The sequence below is a fragment of the Sardina pilchardus genome, chromosome 21 (genome assembly GCF_963854185.1).
Source record: "Sardina pilchardus chromosome 21, fSarPil1.1, whole genome shotgun sequence".
Taxonomy (NCBI): domain Eukaryota; kingdom Metazoa; phylum Chordata; class Actinopteri; order Clupeiformes; family Clupeidae; genus Sardina; species Sardina pilchardus.
This window is the reverse complement of record NC_085014.1, coordinates 31,160,116-31,180,721: the sequence shown is the minus strand read 5'-3', so window position 1 is coordinate 31,180,721 and position 20,606 is coordinate 31,160,116. Positions and strand designations below refer to the sequence as shown.

The 20,606-nt window shown below is 38.0% G+C and overlaps 1 protein-coding gene across 3 annotated transcripts in view; it reads right to left on the bottom strand.

Moving 5' to 3' along the window:
• myot (myotilin) overlaps positions 1-6,497 on the bottom strand; it is a 198,288-nt gene extending 191,791 nt beyond the window's left edge. For 2 of the 3 annotated variants that reach the window (XM_062524864.1, XM_062524863.1), the window contains exon 1: positions 6,345-6,497. The gene's annotated coding sequence lies outside the window, so the exon portion shown is untranslated. The remainder of the gene's footprint in view (positions 1-6,344) is intronic. The other variant, XM_062524862.1, reaches the window with a different exon arrangement.
• Between the last annotated feature and the right edge of the window lie 14,109 nt (positions 6,498-20,606).

The following is a 20,606-nucleotide window of genomic DNA, read 5'->3' as shown; positions in this document are numbered from 1 at the left end:
TCATAACTGCTAGCAAACATTAGCGAAACATTAAACATCCATTAAACTATACCTTTCGCCATCCATTTAAAATGATTTACCTATCAACATCAATTATAATTATCGGTCTGTCAACATTCATTGAATTATCTTTTTATCAACAGCTTTTAACCCTTTGAGGACGGCCCATTGAAATATGCACGCATTTAACCTCACCGATGAAAAAAACGATGTAGATACGTTGTCAACAGCTAGCCAATCACTGTCAAGTAGTTTAGTTCGTTTTGATAGCCTATTGGCTTAGTTTTATGTAATTTTACATCTTGTGATTGCCCCGCCTCCGAAAGTTCCGCGTTCGGCTCATTCGCCGTTGTACAATGAATTAACATGTCGGACCGTACATATCCTCAAGGCCGTTTTTCAGCTGCTGAGGTGGCAGAAATGTGTTGTCAACACATAAATGATGACAATAGCAGTGAAGACAGTGAAATAGGTGGCTTATCTAGTGGAAAAGAGTACAAGTTGGACCGTGAACTGGATGAAGACTTTCGTGACTGACTCCGACGACGACTAGCTGCTACGACGACAACAACGATGTGAGTAAACAATAAAGTTCTTGAAACTCAAGATTGTATTTTACTACTACTTACACTACTTACAGCTTCATAAAACATTATATTTTCGTGAGTAGACTGTGCCTTTTGTATGGTGTGTTTTTTGTCTGTCACAACTGAAAGAAATCGCGCCTCGTGTGTGTTTATTTTTGATTGCGCTTTATCTCACTCGTGGGTAAATTATTCGCTCTTTGTCAACATTGTAGTGTTGCTAGCATATTCTATGGGCATGTCTGGATGAAGAGCTGAATATAGGATGGAAGGAATAAATAAATATCAGTGTTACTAGTTCTGTTTAGTTCCAGAAATGTGTATTTTTGCTCCCTATAAGAGAGTAATGGCATGTCTAGTAGGCCTAAGTAGCAGCCTTCTCTGACTGAAAGTAGCCCTGAGCCTTGAACCTGAAAGGACCAGAAGGAATGCCAGAACGACCGCGCGCAGGGAGAGGACGAGGGAGAGCTGCACATCCAGTGAATCAACCTGTTGTCCAGACATATAGCTATGATGATCCAGACATGCTCAACCAGTTGCTATCTTTCAGTCCTGTACGCCAGCCTGGTGTTCACCTAGATGTACGTACAAGTAACACGAGGTACCATGACCAAAGCCATAGATACAGATGCCCTCCTGCTACAAATGCACCTACACAAATGCTTATGCCTGGGAGCAAATCCTCAGAAAGCCCTATTATGGTGGCACAGATGGTACAAGGAAAGAAACCAGTCCAGATGAATTGGCATGACTGATGGCCCTTGTAACGTTTTGTGGCCTTGTCCCAGTTAGTTCTTTTTACAGATACTGAAGCCCCAAAACCATGTACCATGGCCTGTGGGCACGCAGCATAATGTCAAGAGACCGGTTCAAAGCATTGATGCCAATGCTCCATGTTGTAGATACTGGTGCTGAAGATGAGCGTGATAAACTGTGTAAAATCACTGGCCTGTTAGAGACTTTCAAGGTGACGTGTAGTAAAGCACTTTACCAACCATTCCAGCATGTTGCTGTGGAATGGTGAAATCAAAACATAGTTTATGCTTCTGTACAAAACCCTGGGGAATTTGTCACTGATCACATTCCTTGGGTACTGTTTATAGTTATTGACAAGAGATTATTGTTTATTGCACATGACAGCAGGAGGCACTTTCCATTACCATTGATCTGACATTGAGTGTTCATTCACTATTGATTGTTTATTGGAAATGCACTTATCAATGAATTTACATTTATTGTTGATCATAAATAAGACGTTTTTTTTTAGATTTTATTGATTGACTGTTCATAACATGCTTTTTCATCCTAAATAAAACGCACTTTTTTAGTTGATGGTTGACTTTTTGTCCATTGCTGCTTATGTTATTTTTCGTGATTTGATAATTGCACTTCTTTATTGAGTTACCACATCTAAAAACAAATGACTAAAGCAATATGATTTGTAATAATTTATGTTTGCAAATAAATCAACTAAATACAATCAAAATAGATGTTGGGTGTTGTGGTGGTTTACAAAAAAAAGTTAAAATGTACATATTTGGGTTATTTAGATGCAACTTTTCGTGGGTCACTAAAAGGTTAACACTTTCTTTTCCATAAGGATTTGTATTACCTGTCCTAAAGTATAGTGAAACATACCATATATAGCTCTGTCTCATGGATATATGGCCAAAATAACTTATTTTGACCATTTTGTCTGGATTTTGAGGTCAAATGTCAAATCGGGCAGTGAAGACATTCTACCCTGTAAAGATTCTACAATTTTCTGCAAACGTACAGGACATAATGAATTGACCATAACTTTTGAGCAGAAAGTGATAAATGGATTCTGTTTTTTTCCTTGAGTAGGGGACAACATTGCTGGTCTGTCATATACTCTAAGTTTTTCTCTATCTACAACAGAAATTAGAGAAAAATAAGATTTATGTTGAAAAACTGTATTTCTTTTATTTTTTTCGGATTAATTTTGAGCATATTTCTAGACATAATTATGCTACCCTCACACATAATTATTTATGTTTTATACCATTTTAAAGTGTTCTTTCTTCTGATTACAATGCTGTGTATATTTTATCTCTGTCATGTAGTATGGCCACACAGTAAGCTTTTTTTGTGCCACGAGGTCATCAAGTGTGGAAAAAATGGAATGTTCGGGGCAGTCAACAAAGGGTTAAGTAAGGGATAATGTATAGAACGCCGGTCATTATCGGAAAATAATTCCCGACAGGATGAACAGAACAAAGTTTTGCTTCATCCTGAAGGGAATTATTTTCTGATAATGACCGGCGTTCTATACATTATCCCGCTTATTATACGGCTACTTGCCAAAACGAGAAATGAAACTTAACTCAATGTGTCTTTAGCAATGACTTGGCTACCGTTTGGTGGCTTCCGCTTACTTCTAGAAAATAAATACTGTAGTTCGCCACAGTTGACAGTTGTGCGGTGTTGCCTGGCAACATACTTCGTAACTTTCAATGAAATTCCATTGCAACCAGCGAACGGCTTTTTTGCGGATTGATATGAAAGACGTGAATTAGAAGCACAAAACCCGTTGCCATTGACAGCGGTCATTATATACTTTCACCGGTGATTATATATATTTAACTCACCGCAGAACGTTGGGGAGGCCCATTCAAAGTGAATGGGAGCTCTCTCAACATTCTAGAGAGCCGTATAATAAGCTATCCATATTCAATTTTCAACTGTCTATCTTTGCACTATCAACTTTCATAAACTATGAAACCACCATGTCTACCCTAGCTACACCTTAGTAACCATATCTACATGATTTATCTGTACATTTTTCATGCACTCGTAATTTCCTTGGAATTACATTCTCTAGTTATTTTTGGTGTCTAGGTTACATTATGAAATGTATTTGTTTCATAATGTAACCTTTGATAATTTATCATCTTTTCCTACTGGGAGATGTCAAACCGTTCCAGGTCACACAAATAGGCCTATGGGTCTGACCATATGTGGACCTCTGAATGGTTTGACATTTCTGTTTTATATATCTATATAGTCATTGGTGTAGACAATTATGCATTCTTCAGAGGTTACTATCATAAAATAAACAAACAGACAAACAAAAAACGAAATTCTCCTGGACACTGGATGATGACTAAGATGTGACATGATCAGGTTGGCTAAAACAAAAAAGACAGCAATGCTGCTTTGCGATTGTTGGACTTTTATTTTGACAAGTTTTTGACTTTTTGCCTTCCACATTCATGAAAGGGTTGGTGTGAATGTTGAGTCATGTTTCATGAAACAGTCATGAATGCTTCATATGCAGTTCATGAAAACTGTTATGAATGTGTTATGAACGAACCCATCAAGTAAAGTGTTACCAAAAAATTTAAGTGACAGCATGTTGGCATACCTGGTAAGCGAGTCTGAAAAATGAACACATCTCTTATACACTTTCACAAATATTTTCTCTATCACTAAAATATGAATATTGAACCCAATGGACATTTAAAGGAGCCGTATGTAGGATTTTGGCCAAAACGAGTACTGCAATTACTTTCAAAATACTGTAGAGCGGTGAATCGCCTCCCCCTCCCCTCTGAGTCACGGTTGCCAGCTAGCTGCAGCAGGAACGTAGGCTGCTAGCTTTCAATGGCAAGTTTTCCTCAGCATAATGACAGAGAAACGAACTCACTCAGATAATGCATTGCTAACGTTAGCAATGACTATAGCTGCTTTTATTTCCCAAACAATTCCTTAGCCTACCTTTTCAATTCAATGACCCACCTCCTCCATATGGTCAACATAACGTTACTTTGCACAAACTTGCATAATTTGTTCAACTGTCATGAATAGGCTATTTAAAATGTCCATTTACAGTAGCTTACAAGTAAGTTAGCCAAACTGATGAATCTTTACCTGTCCAGGAGCAAATTAACAACACTGACGTCTGTCTTCAAATTCTTCTCCGTTTTCAGCCGTCTCAATCTCCTAAATCCTTGTTTTATTTAGACGTATTTCGGATTCATAACAAGGTCTTTTAGGTTCCATAACGGTAGACATATTTTATCCAACACGTTTGTAGCTGCAGCTGTCTATGGTGGTAACTAGCATAGCTGGCAACCCGGATGGCGAAATACTACTGACTTCGTGATTCGTAGATAAGTGTAGGGCGGCGCATCAAACCAAAACACAACATAACAACATCAACATCAGTTGAGGGCTGCAACTTCACTTTTAAATGAAAATATCTTGGCCGGACTACTGTTGTCAGTGATATAAGTATTTGAAATTAGCATCTAAATGTCTAGTGACATATCAGGGCCATTTTATGATTAGCCTAATTGAAATACATTTCCTACATACGGCTCCTTTAATCTATTCTCTGTGTGAATGTGTAGTCAAAAACATCTGATATTCTTTGACAGTCTTGGATACCAAGTGGCTCAGCCGAAGTCAGTATTCCAGTATTAGGCCTACACAGGAATGGGACTTTAGTGTTAGTTTAACTCATCTTTCACCAGAATTACAGACTTCTAAGTCCTTTGCCTGCAACTGCACTATAGTAGCCGGATTAGCACACAGACCCTCTCTATTGTTATTGAGAGCGGGTCTGGGAAAGGATCATTGACTTACGACTTCTTAGCAGGGGCGTCACTAGCAGTGAAATGAAACTTCAATTGGTGCATTAAACTTGCTTCAGAAGTGTGGCAATCTTGTAAACAAAGGTTTTAAATGCAATTGTTTATTCAGTTCCAAATAAATACACGTCCATGCCAGATTAGCCATTGTATTTGCGTGCCCGCGTTTTAGGGACATTGGGAATGGGCTTCTAAGCAAATCTCAAAGAGCAAATCTCAAATGAGCCAAATGTTCGTATGGGAATTCCCAGGCTAGCACTACAGTCAACACAACATTTTCACACTACATCAAGTATGGAAATGTTTTAATACAATGCAGCACACTGTAACTGGAGGAATTCCATATGTTATGACACATATATTCCTTATGTGTCTGCTTTTTTGTGTTCCTCACAAAATATATTGGTGAAAATTTGATTTTTCCAAAGCCGTTTGTGATTCAACCATGCATTGCACTATTCCAAGGCTGACTTGGAGGATCCAATGTCTTTCTTTCGACAGAGGACGAGGCCACTTATATCCACTGGGTGAGACAGCAAATGGGGGCAGGGGTAATTTGAGACAAATGCTAGTCTAATTCTGTTTCACCAATGGTGTGGTGAATTTAGAAACACTTGTGGACAGATAAATCTCACAAACAGTTTCTGCTGTGAGTAGTTTTACGATGCATAACAAGAAAGGAATATAACCATGAAGTTATATTATGCAATTATTATACAATTATGCAAAGTAGGTTAATGATTACAAGTAACTCAAGTTAAAGCAAAACACTAGAGGAAGATTGTTGCTGTCTTTACCCTGTCAGCTATTAAAGCTTGAGTTTCTCCCACTCCCTTTAGGAGCAATTCATTTATCAAAACGAAAAAAAGTATTACAACTGCTTTGAGTATTTTGAGACCTTTAGTTAAACCTAAGCCTGAATGCTTGAACTCACATGCATTGCAGTCTGCACAGTGTAACCACTCCTAAAATCAAAAGCAAATCTCATACAGCCACTCAAAGTTGATCCTGTGCACTGAAATTGTCATGCTCAGACAACTGTTCACATCACAGTTCACAAAGTATTTACCCTTCCATCTATTTAATCTTTACAACAAAGAAATATAAACATACATGAGTATTGTAAAATCTACAAGACCCTTACCCACAACTTGCCACCACCAATGCTACTAATTCCAGGGGAGGCTGAAAGAGTGAGAATAGATCGCAGCAGGGGCTTCACCCTTAGTATCCTTGTCTGTCACCCCCTCTCACTGCTAAAGCATTCACAGGTCTTTCTCATGACTTCAGTCATTGAGAGACTGACATCTGCAGTGGATCAGAAATGGGGGTGGAGCATGCTTAAAACGCTAGAGCTACTAAGATGGAACACGATGGGAAAGGGTGGAGATGGAGGTGTGGCGAGGAAGATATGGGTGGTGTCAATTTATAGCCCCTCCACCCCCCTCCGCTGACTCCACAATTCAAATATAGACTAGTCTCACTGTCAGTGAACAACAGTACCTGGCCAGTGATGGGAATAGCATATTAGCTAATCAGTGTGTGCATACTGGCAGGATATACAAAGCCTACCTCAGTGAACATTTTTAGTATATGTGGTACAGGATTATTATTATTATTATTATTATTATTATTATATCTATTCTATAAAGATTATACCAAGCTGTAACGTCAAGCATTTGTTTGGTTTTGGTTCATATAAGATGGATTTATTTTGGGAACTCGTCACCACAATATTTTCTTTATTTTTAATTTTTTTCTTATTTATGTTTTATTGTTAATTGTTTGTTTTATGTCTGTCTTGTCTATGTCTACCATTATGTCTCGGGTACGCTGACAATTACGCCGCTCCATCTGACATCTTTTGATTTGTGTGTCATTTGTTATTAACATTTGTTCATTGTTCATTTGTTTGTTTATGTCTTGGTGCTGTGGGTACGCTGGGGACTACGCCGCTTTGTCCGGCATCTTTTGTTCTTTTGTGAATGTCTTGTGTGTGGAGCACTTTAGATTGCACTCTGTGCATGTGAAATGTGCTATACAAATAAACTTACTTACTTACAGCGTCCAAAACAGTGTTTTACTATCCATTATGTTCAAAACATAGCAATCCAAACATCGTTTTATAAATTAATCTAACAATAAAATCCAAATCCCCTTTACATACATATGTGTGCAGATGATTTCTTCTTTCTCTGTCTTTTTGTGGAATGTAATGATATGTGTGGAAAATAATATCCTTATAGGACAATAAAGACGATCTATCTATCTATCTTATCTATCTATGACCAGTACTGCATCACAATGCACAGTAACACATTTCTGGCAAAGGCTGCTACAGGTTAGGGGTACAAAATACAGTGGCATTTAAGAGTGCCATCTTTCACTGCAAATATGCAATCAAACAACCATTTAGCAATTTACTTAATTTAATTACATTTGGCATGTTCAAAACTCGGAGCTAAATGAGAAAAAATCAACTCTAAAACAAAAAATATGATCTAGTCCAGTTATTCTTGAGACCTATAGGACACAACAAAATACCAACTGTAATGCCTGCGAGATTTAATGTTTAACATTTTAACTGTCAATGTGAAACATTTGAATGTATCAACACAACACTCCCTTCCTCTACTCCCCCCTCCTTTCTCCTTTTTCTTTCATCTCTTCTGTTTTCGTTTTTATGACCCTTTTCTTTTTTTAACATTTAGTCAATGTGTACCTGGACCACTTGATATTGCTCTTCGTAAAGTTGTTGATTGGATAGGATCATGATTTTGAACTGGGTACTGTTATTGCACTGTGTTGCTAATCCTATGTTTTTGTCACCCCCAAATGTCAAGGTCTTTACAACAAATTTCATTGTACTATGATCAGTTCAGTAAGGACACATTTCCTGATGTGTTCTTATACTCTCACCTCTCTGTTTTTATACTCTCACCTCTCTGTTTTTATACTCTCACCCAGGTGACCCACCTGGGGTTGATCAGGCCCTAGCTTGTGTCCAGTTAACGCTACCGCACCTGTGGTTCTCCTCTCCTTAACCATAGCCACCTTAAAGGAATACGCCACCCAAAAATGAAATTAAGCTAGTCTCGGTCACCCCCAGAGTTAGAACAGTGAAAAAAACCCGGTTAAAATCCGTCCGGGCATTCTCCTGCTTAGGGAGCAGCGATGTTAGCTTTAGCTTAGCACAGTTGCTGTAGATGACGGGTGTCAGTGAGAACGTCCTCCAAAAAAGTGACCGAGACGTCTACATTTTTTTCTAAATATATCTTGGGAGCCGTGTGTTCAAAACGAGTACAAATCATAATGCAAAATCGAACGAGACTATTACCTGGGCAGATCTTTACTTGGAACTATATTCAGCCTCATCGCCGACGAAGCACCGCTAGCTAGGCGCAAAGTTCTCACGTAGCACCACTTGAATCCCGGTGCTTCGTCGGCGATGAGGCTGAATATAGGCTGGATTTTAACCGGGTTTTTTTCACTGTTCTAACTCTGGGGGTGACCGAGACTAGCTTAATTTCATTTTTGGGTGGCGTATTCCTTTAAGGCAACCTCTGCTGCCTCTGTGACCTCCTTAATGGCCCTTCTCTTACTGGCCCCTGATGCCTAAGATGTTGTAGGCCCTGCAGAGAGACTGGCCAGCGAACCCTCTGCATCCCACCTTGATGGGCTCGCCACCCATTGCTCTGGCACTCCTCCACTAGCTCAGCGTATTTTGCGCTCTTCCTCTCATCGGCCTCCTCAATTACGGTCCTCATAAGGTGATTAAAAAGGTGATGTTGTTATTACAGTGCATGAAAATGCACTGTACTGTTCTTCCTAGGCTTTTTCTTATTACAGTGCATGAAAATGCACTGTACTGTTCTTCCTAGGCTTTTTCTTATTACAGTGCATGAAAATGCACTGTACTGTTCTTCCTAGGCTTTTTCTTATTACAGTGCATGAAAATGCACTGTACTGTTCTTCCTCGGTCTTCTTCTTATTATTCTTCTTCTAACGCACGCAATTCAGCTTCAACCGCTTAACGTAGAAACTCCATTCAAATTTTGACGCGTAGGTCTTACTTACGCGATGTGGGCTTTGTATTTTTCAACTTTGTAACTTTTATACTTTTTAAACTATTAGTTAAAAACTATTACAATTTCCCCCATAGACTTAACATGGCTCATTATGACATCACGGCAGCAATTAGAATGTTACCCCAGCTGGTCAGCCACCTGGGCACCAACTGTCAGTTTCTCTCAGGCTTTACAATCTCTCTGAAGACTACATATTCTGTTCCCCTGTATCCTCTGTGCACAACAGTATCAAAATAAGTCCTCCTAATTCCATCCAACTTTATATCCATTCATCTTCTTCAAACCATTCACTCATCCACCCATTCTAAACAGTCTGCCTATCAACATCAATTAGATGCTCTACATTCAACTTTTAAACAATCTACTCTGTCTCAGGCTGGCTCTCTGAAGACTAGCCAGTTAAATTGATTACACCTGTATCTGTATCCACTACTCTCAGTAGAGAGCTGTCTCTCCATTCTACAAGAATATAAGGCACATTCCATCCAACATTCTATCCATTCATCTTCTTCAGACCATTCACTCATCCACCCATTAAACTGTCTATCAACATCTATTAAACAATCTGTCTATCAACATCCATTAAACTCTCTGTCTATCAACATTAATTAGACTATCTACATTCAACTTTTAAATGATTTACTCTGTCTCAGGCTTTAAGAGTAGTCTGGCTCTCTTAAGACTAGCCAGTTAAATTGATTACACCTGTGTCAACTACTCTCAGAGAGCTGTATCAGTGTCTCTCTTAACAAGAATATAAGGCACATTCCATCCAACCTTCTATTCATTCATCTTCTTCAGACCATTCACTCATCCACCCATTAAACTGTCAATCAATATCTATTAAACAATCTGCCTATCAACATCCATTAAACATTCTGTCTATCAACATTAATTAGACTATCTACATACAACTTTTAAAGTATTTACTGTGGGTCCCTCTCAAGCAGCGTTTATATGTCCTCCCTCGCTCCTCGATCCTCAATGATCTACATAAAGAAAGATAGAAGAAGGGCTAGACTATCCCATTGTTGCCGCTCCATCATTCTTTATGAAGATCAGTGAGGAGCGAGAGAGGACGCGTAAACGCTATATGAGAGGCACCTTCTGTCTCAGGCTTTAAGCATACAATCTCATTAAGACTACAGATCCTGTTTCACTACTTCCTCTGTCCACAACTGTTTCAAAATAAAGGTCCTCACTGCAATAATACATTATTAAATCATTTAACCATTGAAACTACTCAACTATTGAACTGTTCAACTATTCCAACTGTCAGTTATCATCCACTATGTCTCCAGTCAACTACATGAAACCTCCATGTACCTAGCAACCAACATAGCAACCATTACAATTAAGTGTTTATGACCGTTTCCATAGCAACCAACATGATTATACTGCAGTAACTTCTTGTTTCCTGATAGTGGCCACCATGGATACCCTAGCAGCAAATGTTTCAAAATAAAAGTCCTCACTAGCAAGTTAGCTAGTTAGCATGGTTAGCATAGTTAGCATAGTTAGCATTTTTAGCATAACTGCAAAAAATCATCAACTAAGTTAGTTAATCAACCTGGTTAGCATTGTTAGCAAATTTAGCATTGTTAGCATAGTTAGCATTTTTAGCATTACTGCTAGAAATCATCGGTTAAGTTAGCTAATCAACCTGGTTAGCATTGTTAGTAAAGTTAGCATTGCTAGCATAATAAGCATTTTTAGCGTAACTGCTAGAAATCATTAGCTAAGTTAGCTAATCAACATTTTAACATGAATAGAAATCATTAGTTAAGTTAGAACTGGAACGTTTCATCTTTTAACTGTCTACCTTCACACTATCAACTCTCTGTAAACTATGCAACCACCATGTTTACCCTAGCTACACCTTAGTAACCATATCTACATTATCTATCTATTTTTGCATTTTCATGCACTGGTAATTCCTTGGAATTGCATTTCTAGTTATTATTCTTCTTCTAACGCACTTAATGCAGCTTCAACCGTTTAACGTAGAAACTCCGTTCAAACTTTGTCGCGTAGGTCTCACTTACGCGATGTGGGCTTTGTATTTTTCAACTTTGTAACTTTTATACTTTTTGAACTATTAATTAAAAACTATTAAAATTTCCCCATAGACTTAACATTATGATTATGACATCATAATAGGGCAATTAGAATCTTATGCCAGGTGGCCAGGCCAGCTGCAGCAGCTCTCTCTCTCTCTCAGCCTTTAAGCATACAATCTCTCTGAAGACTACATATCCTGTTAAACTTCCTCTGTCCACAACTGTTTCAAAATAAAAGTCCTCCCTGCAATAATACACTATTAAATCATTTAACCATTGAAACTACTAATATATTTAACTGTTCAACCATTCCCACTGTCAGTTATCATCAGCCATGCCTCCGGTCAACTACATGAAACCTCCATGTACCTAGCAACCAACATAGCAACCATTAAAATTAAGCGTTTATGACCGTTTCCATAGCAACCAACATCATTATACTGCAGTAACTTCTTGTTTCCTGATAGTGGCCACCATGGATACCCTAGCAACAAATGTTTCAAAATAAAAGTCCTCACTAGCAAGTTAGCTAGTTAGCATGGTTAGCATAGTAACCATTGTTAGCATAGTTAGCATTTTTACCATAACTGCTAGAAATGATTAGCTAAGTTAGCTAATCAACCTGGTTAGCATTTTTAGCATAGTTAGCATTGTTAGCATAGTTAGCATTTTTTGCATAACTGCAAAAAATCATCACCTAAGTTAGCTAATCAACCTGGTTAGCATTGTTAGCAAATGTAGCATTGTTAGCATAGTTAGCATTTTTAGCATTACTGCTAGAAATCATCGGTTAAGTTAGCTAATCAACCTGGTTAGCATTGTTAGTAAAGTTAGCATTGCTAGCATAATTAGCATTTTTAACGTAACTGCTAGAAATCATTAGCTAAGTTAGCTAATCAACATTTTAACATGAATATAAATCATTAGTTAAGTTAGAACTGGAATGTTTCATCTTTAAACTGTCTACCTTCACACTATCAACACTCTGTAAACTATGCAACCACCATGTTTACCCTAGCTACACCTTAGTAACCATATCTACATTATCTATCTATTTTTGCATTTTCATGCACTGGTAATTCCTTGGAATTGCATTTCTAGTTATTATTATTCTTCTTCTAACGCACTTAATGGAGCTTCAACCGTTTAACGTAGAAACTTCATTCAAACTGCGCTGCGTAGGTCTTACTTAAGCCATGGGAGCTTTGTAATTTTCAACTTTGTAACTTTTATACTTTTTGAACTATTAATTAAAAACTATTAAAATTTCCCCATAGACTTAACATTGCGATTATGACATCATAATAGGGCAATTAGAATCTTATGCCAGGTGGCCAGGCCAGCTGCAGCAGCTCTCTCTCTCTCAGGCTTTAAGCATACAATCTCTCTGAAGACTACATATCCTGTTTCCTCTGTCCACAACTGTTTCAAAATAAAAGTCCTCACTGCAATAATACACTATTAAATCATTTAACCATTGAAACTACTCAACTATTTAATTGTTCAACCATTCCAACTGTCAGTTATCATCAACTGTGCCTCCAGTCAACTACATGAAACCTCCATGTACCTAGCAACCAACATAGCAACCATTGAAATGAAGCGTTTATGGCCGTTTCCATAGCAACCAACATGATTATACTGCAGTAACTTCTTGTTTCCTGATAGTGGCCACCATGGATACCCTAGCAACAAATGTTTCAAAATAAAAGTCCTCACTAGCAAGTTAGCTAGTTACCGTGGTTAGCATAGTTAGCATTGTTAGCATAGTTAGCATTTTTAGCATAACTGCCAGAAATGATTAACTAAGTTAGCTAATCAACCTGGCTAGCATTTTAGCATAGTTAGCATTGTTAGCATAGTTAGCATTTTTAGCAAAACTGCAAAAAATCATCACCTAAGTTAGCTAATCAACCTGGTTAGCGTTGTTAGCAATTGTAGCATTGTTAGCATAGTTAGCATTTTTAGCATTATTGCTAGAAATCATCAGTTAAGTTAGCTAAGCAACCTGGTTAGCACTGTGAGCATAGTTAGCATAGTTAACATTTTTACCATAACTGCATGAAATCAGTAGCTAAGTTAACAATCAACCTGGTTATCCTTGTTACCATAGTTATCATTTTAACAGGAATAGAAATTATTAGTTAAGTTAGAACTGGAATGTTTCAGCTTTAAACTGTCTACCTTCACACCATCAACTCTCTGTAAATTATGCAACCACCATGTTTACCCTAGCTACACCTTAGTAACCATATCCATATTATCTATCTATTTTTGCATTTTCATGCACTGGTAATTCCTTGGAATTGCATTTCTAGTTATTATTATTCTTCTTCTAACGCACTTAATGGAGCTTCAACCGTTTAACGTAGAAACTTCATTCAAACTGTGCTGCGTAGGTCTTACTTAGGCCATGGGAGCTTTGTAATTTTCAACTTTGTAACTTTTATACTTTTTGAACTATTAATTAAAAACTATTAAAATTTCCCCATAGACTTAACATTGTGATTATGACATCATAATAGGGCAATTAGAATCTTATGCCAGGTGGCCAGGCCAGCTGCAGCAGCTCTCTCTCTCTCAGGCTTTAAGCATACAATCTCTTTGAAGACTACATATCCTGTTTCCTCTGTCCACAACTGTTTCAAAATAAAAGTCCTCACTGCAATAATACACTATTAAATCATTTAACCATTGAAATTACTCAACTATTTAACTGGTCAACCATTCCAACTGTCAGTTATCATCAACTATGCCTCCAGTCAACTACATGAAACCTCCATGTACCTAGCAACCAACATAGCAACCATTGAAATTAAGCGTTTATGACCGTTTCCATAGCAACCAACATGATTATACTGCAGTAACTTCTTGTTTCCTGATAGTGGCCACCATGGATACCCTAGCAACAAATGTTTCAAAATAAAAGTCCTCACTAGCAAGTTAGCTAGTTAGCATGGTTAGCATAGTTAGCATTGTTAGCATAGTTAGCATTTTTAGCATAACTGCAAAAAATCATCAACTAAGTTAGCTAATCAACCTGGTTAGCATATTTAGCATTGTTAGCATAGTTAGCATTTTTAGCATTACTGCTAGAAATCATCGGTTAAGTTAGCTAATCAACCTGGTTAGCATTGTTAGTAAAGTTAGCATTGCTAGCATAATTAGAATTTTTAACGTAACTGCTAGAAATCATTAGCTAAGTTAGCTAATCACCATTTTAACATGAATAGATATCATTAGTTAAGTTAGAACTGGAATGTTTCATCTTTAAACTGTCTACCTTCACACTATCAACTCTCTGTAAACTATGCAACCACCATGTTTACCCTAGCTACACCTTAGTAACCATATCTACATTATCTATCTATTTTTGCATTTTCATGCACTGGTAATTCCTTGGAATTGCATTTCTAGTTATAACTGAGCTTTTACTTACAGTTGTTGTGCGTTGCTTGAACACTATAGACCCATGCTTAGCCTAAAGTAACACAACTTGAAGCTTTTGTACCATACCTCAAACACATGTACCTATAGGCCTACTACCTTAAACTACAGTTTTTTCCAACACTTAAGAAGCAAAACACCTGCGCAGAGTAGTACAACAGTAAGCACAAATTCAGCTTGACACTTTTTGCAAAACATTACACACAGTGAATGTCAAAATGTAAAAAAACACATTTTCACACCTTTAACCCTCTGGAGTCTAAGGGCCTGTCCACACGGAGACGCATTTTGGGTTAAACGCAGCTGTTTTGCATCGTTTTGGCCGTTCATCCAAACGAATACTGCAAACGCATAGCCCTAAAACGAATCGATCTGAATCGTTGTTTTTACCTTACCTAGAGCCTATGCAGCCTATTCAACTGCTGCCTACAGCCTACTTCCAAAACTCCAAAGCTGCTGTCAGATTTTGTTCCGAGGACACAAGTTAGGCTACCAACACTCAAGAACAGTTTGTGTTAATCAATTCAATTTCCAACCATTTCACAACTGCTAATTCTGGAGTTTCCTAGGCTAACTAGCCCGCTTGCTTGCGAGACTCGGCTGTGAACTGCACCAGTTTCCTTATTTGGGTTTACGTTGCCAGGTGTTAGCCTATGACAGAACGGTTGAAATAAATTGAAAGTAGACTGAGTGATGGCGTAGGCTTTGTGTCGGGTGTATGGCAACCTGTTGTCAGAAAATGAACGGATCAGTGATTTTCGAAAGAAGTATGATGTCCATGCAAATTACGAGAGTTTTTCGGGAGAAACAACAAAACGGGAGGGCGGCAGTAGATGACCTTAAGATAGGAGAGAAACAAGGGGGAAACAGGAGTTTTTGGCAGGTATGCTCTAGCCTTCCACTCATAAACTGTAAAAATAGTTTTCACCTCGACGTCTCATTAAAACTTCTTCCCCTCCGTTTTTGGTGATTTGGTGAACTGAAACAGCGCCACATATAGGCCTGGAATATGAAGTAGCGTGTTGAGTCATATTGAGATAGATCCATTTGGACGCAAATACTCTTGAAACGCTGCCAGGTAAAACGGAGGGGGGGGGGGGGGGTCGTTATGCCTGGGGATTTGAAAAACTTCCAAACACACATCTCAATCTCTGCTAGTTTTTGTCCTAGAAACATATAAGTGACATCATTGGAAACCTTTTTACCACTGCTTGGTCAAATTTCCTATTGTGATGCGCTATTTGGAACGTGCATTATTTTTCTATATACCGCACAGCTATGAAGTAGTTCCCTTCTTTTGGGCTTATTACACTTCACCGATGTGAATGTAATGGTAAAAACACTCCGCGGCGTGCGTCTCTAGGAAAATAATGCACTTATCGAAGTGTAAAGTCCCCTCCGCCTGCAGCGTCGGGTCCTTATTACCACTTCGAACGTGCATTATTTTCCAAGAAACGTACGGCGCGTCGTTGATTATCCCTTACTTAATCAACTAGTTTCCAAATATGTATGTTTTAAAAGAGAATGTATCAATGGCACTTTGTAAAAACAATAAAAGAAAATCCTAGGATTTCAGACCTCTCACCTGCAGCAGGCCCATTTAATTTAAAATGCCCATTCAACTTAATTTGCATTTGAAAGAAACACTCACTAAGTGGCCCATTTAGCCTGACTTTTTTCTAATTTGTAGTAAAACTACATAACATTTTGAATGTTCTTTTTACTTATATGGAGCCAACACCGTTGTTTTCAAGGTTCAAACTTCAAAAGTCTTAGCTTGATATATTTATAGTGTTTTTTTTTACCTTTGATCTCTGACATTCGAAAATCCTTTTTTAAGTAGTTGTGTTTACACTGAATTATAATAAAAAACTAATTTCATTACATCCACTTTACTCTCATATAATTATTGAGGAGGATCTCTAGAATATAACAATATGTGCCACTTTTGCATATATGTTTTTAGTTAGATGAAAAACTTAAAAATCTCAAGGTATAGCTGACTGTCTCAACGTGCCTGAAAAGGCCTGGGACCTCCAAGTGTTAAAGGTATACTATGCAACATTTTTCAGTTAATCAATTCGTTCCATACTGTTATATATGATTAAATGAGTCATTACCGGTCGAACAGTGTTTTTTTTTGGCCGCTCTAGTGGTCTGTAGCGGTAGAACCACGCTTGCAACTTCAGGAGACACCGGGCACGCACCCATGCTCTACTCCAGGAAGTGTCATGTAAAGTCTCATGAAAAGGCACGGCAGACTGACCGATTGAGGAGTTTTGTCAAATATACACGCTAAAGCTGTAGGGGAAGTTCTGCAGAGAAATATGCAAGCATAAAACAAGCGAAAATGAAAAGCGAAACCGGCGATGAAATCGCCAATCCTGCATAGTATACCTTTAAGGCTGGCTTACATTGTACGATTTTGGTCTGTTTTAACAGTTGGTGACTAGATTTCCAAATTGGGCGGAAATCATGGGAGTTGTAATGGAATCGCGTCGCGCTCCCGTCAACAAAATCGTTTAGTGTAAGGTGCCAATCTTAGCGGTTTTAAGTCCGTCGGAGTCAGTCTTTTTCTAGTTTTGCCGTTACGACAATATCAAACATGTTTGATATTATCGGAAGTCTTTTCAGTCGTGGCTCATGCAAATAGTGACGTGAACATAGTGACCTCGCTCCAACACGAAACAGGAAGGGGCCAAATAGGCGACAGCTGTATCTTATATGATTATTTGTTATTTCATTTCTTATAAATTATTAGTCTAATTATTCTACGTGACAGAACAGCTCTTTATCGAGAGGCAGTTAGAGCAATAACTGTACTGTACTGTTGCTGGTGGCCTGTGGACTGTCCCGGGACACCCAAGCACTGTCCCGGGACACCCAAGTACTGTCCCGAGACACTAGACACTGTCCCGGGACACCTAAGCACTGTCCCGGGACACCCAGACACTGTCCCGGGACACCCGAGCACTGTCCCGAGACACTAGACACTGTCCCGGGACACCCAAGCACTGTCCCGAGACACTAGACACTGTCCCAGGACACCCAGACACTATCCCGGGACACCCGGGCACTGTCTCGAGACACTTAACACTGTCCAGGGACACCTAAGCACTGTCCCGGGACACCCAGACATTGTCCCGGGACACCCAGCCACTGTCCCGGGACACCCAAGCACTGTCCCGAGACACTAGACACTGTCCCGGAAACGAAATCACCGAAAACCTAAAACAAAGAATTCAAATCGGGGAAAGGAAGTGAGCTGCGTTTCGTTGCGTTGTTATTGTATTGATTTGTGCATTTGCAAAACTGATGAAATCGGGGAAAAAATTGTAGCCTACGCCATATATTACCCGGAACCGTATTGTTTGGTTGCTCATCTGGTTTATTCAGGTTGCTCATCTGGTTTATAAATGCATGCATTTCATATTGATTTGTGCATTTGCAAAACTTTAGATCGGGAAAAAATGACAGCCTACGCCATATTACCCAGCACCGTATTGTTTGGTTGCTCATCTGGTTTATTCAGGCTTTTAGGTCTAATAAATGGCTTGATTGCATGGTAATTTTGCTAGCAATGAAGTTGAATTAACATTACATAATTGGGCAAATCTGTCAATGCAAGGTAGGCCTACATAACTTATAACTAATACTATTGATACTGTAACGTCCCGTGTCAATGACGAGACAGTTTATCACAAACCGGTACTTTTAATATTGACTGTTGTTGGCCACAGCCACGCCACAACTCTTGACATGTACATGATGTAGGAGCCCAACACACGTCTCCTCATAATCACCACACTGATTCCCCCCAAAACACACACATCATACCCCGGAAGGGGGTGGCACCCCAACCATTGGCCCAGGTAACAGAGCCTATCAGAACATCTAACACATTAACTGTACCCACATACTTTTTAAGAACTTAGACATGCTACAATACTATGAAATTCATTCAGATTATTATAGGGTGTTGCAGGGATTGATATGGTGCTTGCTATGCTAAATACAAAATCCCAACACCCAAAAATTGGATAAATTGGAGCAAAAACAAAAAGAATATGAAAATATTATAACAGAGAAATCCAATATTTCATATATTAAAAAAGAGCTATATGGATGGAAAAGGGGGAGAGGTGCAATAAATTATTTTTAGAATTGCAAAAAAGGAACACATCAAAAAAAAACATACAGAAACTTATTGTGAATGAGTCAGATATATTGAGCACCCCGACAGAAATTTTAAATGAAATGGAAAAATATTACAAGGACTTATTTACAGATGATATAACAATGGATTTTGGAAAGGATAAGGAAACCAAAAACAACTTTTTCCCAGAAAGTGGTGTTAAATTATCTTATCAGCAAAAAGAAGCGTGTGAAGGCAAAATTACAAGTGTTGAAATGTTACAAGCAATCATGTCCTTTCAGAAAGGGAAAACCCCAGGTCTTGATGGAATCCCTGTGGAGATATATCAAACTTTTTACGAACAGATTAAAAACCCACTTCTCACCTGTTTTAACTATTCATATGAGCAAGGGGTTCTCTCTGGCACGCAGAAAGAAAGTGTCATCTCCTTGCTCTTAAAACAGGATCCGAATGGACACTATAAAGATCCAGTACACTTAAAAAACTGGAGACCACTTACATTACAAAACTATGATACAAAAATGTTGGCGAAATGTATTGCAACACGGATTAAAACAGTTATACAACAGATAGTACACCAAGATCAAACAGGCTTCATACAAGGAAGAAACATTTCAAACAATATTAGACAGATAGTGGAAATAATAGAATATTATGACAATGCAAAAAAAACCTGGATTAATTTTTGTTGCAGACTTTGAAAAAGCCTTTGATAAAATAAAATGGGATTTTCTACATAAATGTTTAAGATATTTTAATTTTGGGGAGAACCTGATTTCTTGGATCAAAGTTATTTATAATGGTTCAATAAGCAAAATGAATTATGGATATGTCAAACCCTATTACACTCACAAGAGGTGTGAAACAAGGTTGCCCCTTATCACCTTATCTATTTATTATAGCAATAGAGATACTTGCAAATAAGATTAGAGCTAATACAAATATCAAAGGATTAAAAATACAAGATCTACAATCCAAAATTTCTATGTACGCAGATGACACAACCTTTATGATTAATCCTGATATTATATCTCTTCAAAATCTTATAATAGACTTACATAATTTTTCCAAAATGTCAGGTTTAAAACCAAATTATGATAAATGTAATATTTTGAGGCTTGGACGATTGAAGAACACAAATTGTACTCTTCCTTGTGAGATGCCCATCAAATGGACGGATGGACCTATACATTTATTAGGTATTCATATTCCAGAAAATATAGAAAAACTCTCAATAATACATTTCAGTAATAAGCTCAGTAGAGTCTCTAAGATTTTGCAGCCATGGTATGGTAATAAATTAACAATTTATGGTAAAGTTACCTTAATTAACACATTGATAGTGTCACAGTTCACATACTTAATGCAGGCATTGCCAACCCCTGGTGAGGAATTTTTAAAGAATATGAGCAAAAGATATTTAAGTTTATATGGAATAATAAAAAAGATAAAATTAAGCGCATATATTTACATAACGACTATGAAATAGGGGGCATTAAGCTATTGAATCTGAAGGCTTTAAATATATCCTTGAAAGCTTCCCTTATACCAAAACTTTACTTTAATAAAAACTGGTTTTCAAGCCAACTTCTGCAAAAGGCACATCCAATATTTGAAAATTATTTTCCTTTTTTACAATAGGAAAATATACAATA